This window comes from Frankliniella occidentalis, unplaced genomic scaffold (assembly GCF_000697945.3).
Source record: "Frankliniella occidentalis isolate FOCC.00 unplaced genomic scaffold, Focc_3.1 Scaffold91, whole genome shotgun sequence".
NCBI lineage: Eukaryota > Metazoa > Arthropoda > Insecta > Thysanoptera > Thripidae > Frankliniella > Frankliniella occidentalis.
The window spans coordinates 388,984-391,823 of record NW_026267220.1 but is presented as its reverse complement, the minus strand read 5'-3'; positions in this window follow the sequence as shown (position 1 = coordinate 391,823).

The window sequence follows — 2,840 nt, the reverse complement described above, 5'->3', positions numbered from 1 at the left end:
CTTTGTCCCAGTGGCGTAGCCTGCTTGCATCATGAAACTTTTTTGCAGCGAAATAACAAAGTAAATGGGTCAATTTTTCCAATCATGAGGGTATGTTATTTCAACTGAACGGCTGCATAGGGCTATAGTTTGCGACAGTTCAAACTGTTTTACTATTTAGTTTTGCGCTGTACAACTTGCTATAGTTTCGCAGTTTAAACTGTAGGACGCTGTTATAGTTTTCCAGTTTAAACTGTAAAACCAAGACCACACTGAAATCCGTTTTGTGATACTTTTACTCAATTTTTGCGATAACTGGTGTCTTGCGATCCGCACGCTAGTGGGCATGATAACTCCGAAAAATGTGATAAAAGTATCACATTTTTTGGAGTTATCATGCTCTTTAGCGTGGGAATCGCAAAACACCAGCTATCGCATGGTTTTGTGGTAAAAGTATCGCAAAACAAGACTCAGTGAGTTAAAACTGTCATCTTTTCATACAGTGCGACATGCAGAGTATCTCATTCTCTCTCTCTCTCTCTCTCTCTCTCTCTCTCTCTCTCTCTCTCTCTCTATCGCTCTGTCTCTCTCTTTTTCTCGTTCTCTTTCTCTTTTTCTCCTTTCTCGTGTAGCAGTGTGTAGCAGTGCGAGTAGTCGAGTGTCAGCAATGGTCCACGCGGAGGAGAAAACCAGTTCAAGTGGGTGTTGTCCCGGTCGGAAATAGCGGAGGGGTTGGGACAGGCCACCGCGAGCGCCCAAGAGAAATAGAAAAAGGGCGGGAAGCTCGCAAAAAGAAGAAGGCGAGAAGGGGGAGGTTTGGGGTGGGGTACACTTGTGTCCCTCACCGGCCGGGCCAGTCCACGGCCAGTCTGGGCCAGGAATCGTTTGGCAAGTCGTCTGGGGGATCACCGCCATCTTCCCCTTTCTCGTCCCTATCCAACGTCCCCTGCTCCCCCTCCCTCAACCGCGGCGCACTCAGTCACACAGTATGAGAGAGGGAGAGAAACTGGTCTCAATTCACCTTAGTCTTTTCCGGTCTTTCCCCTTCTCGGTCGACAAAGACAGTGCATATCTCGTGTGTGTATGTGTGCGAGAGAGGGGGGGGGGATACTCATGTATCTATCTCTACCTATCAGTATCTATCTACCTATCTACCTATCAGTTCGATCCCTTTCCTTCAGACTGGGGCAGTGGGGCGACCAAAAGGGCTGCACGCCAAGAAAAGGCCCCCCGCCCCGTCCCCGCTGCCCGCCGCGCCGCCCCCGCTGCTACCGACCAGATTCCATTTTCACCCCTCGGGGGGTGCTAATATTTACAAGGCCAGCACAAGGCCCTAGACTCCAATAAATCACACCAACACCCAGGAGTGGCGCGCGCGCGGGGCGCGGGGAGAGGCCTCGAGCGAGGCTAGGCTGCGCGGCGGGCGGGCCTCGCGTACGGGCAAGCCGCCGGCGCGGGGGGCTTACACTCGGCGGACATGGACACGCACGCACGCGCGCGCACACACACGGGGGGATCATCCACATCAATATTTCGTTCGATTTTCGAGCTTGGAAATGCCAATACAACAGGGCGCGCCGATACCAGAAGAGCCTCGGCCCGTGGATCTGGCCGTCGCGTCGTCAACGAGCGGAGCGCAATGAGGGTTCGCTACGCGTATGACAAGAGACGGGAAGCGCTTGGCTGGGTAGAGTGGGAAGAGTGGGAAGATACGCGAAAAGTATTTGGCTCTTTTTTTTCAAATACTCATAGTCTAAAATGCGGCGTGAGATAGATACAGTACTGTCTCAACGTCTAGAAAACAACAAGGACCAAAGAAGGAATTTCCTCTGTCACAGAAACGCTTTCACCTTGTATTAGAAGCCTTATTTTAACCATTTTTAGTGAAGTGCAGACAAATTTCTTTTTTTAATTTTTTCAGTAATTGGGCAAGTTGGTCGTATAAAGTTAAAATTTTGATAAGTTTTGGTGTTCAAAAGAGTATGATGCACTATCAAAGACTGTGAGCTATTGTGATGAAAGTATTTCGAGTATTTCGAAGACTTGCCAAGCGGGAAAGTTAAATATTCAATAAGATTTTAAAAAAGACAGTGAGAGCATTGGTACTACGACTAATAATTTAATTCATTATTATGATTTGTTGCAGTGCCGGGGGCTGCTGTCACTGCCGTCGACGCGTCGCCGCTCGGCAAGAGAGGGAGAGAACGAAGCGCGAGAGTGAGAGTGAAAGAGAGAGAGAGAGAGAAAGGGGGTAAGTAGAGGAAGAGGGAGGTGGGGGATGAAAGAGTTATTTATTTTTTTCTAGCCGGCCCTCCTTGCAGCATCGAAAATCAATTGAGAAGAGAGACAGGGGTAGCAGCGTGCTCCAGACACACGGTGGGGAAGGGGGTAGTGAGGCGCCGGGCGGGGCGGGTCGTAGTGTGCGTTCAGTGGATACAAGATATATAATCCTGTCAAAAGTCTGGGCTGTCCGCTCGCGCCGCAGAAAGTAGCGTATCAGTGGTCCTTTCCACTTTCGCTCCTCTGTGTCTACGCCGCCGCCTTCTCTGTCTCTGTACTCTGCAAATCAAAACTATGTACAACAAGATGACAGATTTAACTCAAAGTCAGTCTTGCAGTTTAAGCTGTGAAATTAAAACGTTGTACTGTTATTTCAACTGAACGGCTGCATAGGGCTAGTTTGCGACTGTTCAAACTGTTTTACTATTTAGTTTTGCGCAGTCTAAACTGTACAACTTGCTATAGTTTCGCAGTTTAAACTGTAGGACGCTGTTATAGTTTTCCAGTTTAAACTGTAAAACCAAGACCACACTGAAATCCGTTTTGTGATACTTTTACTCAATTTTTGCGATAACTGGTGT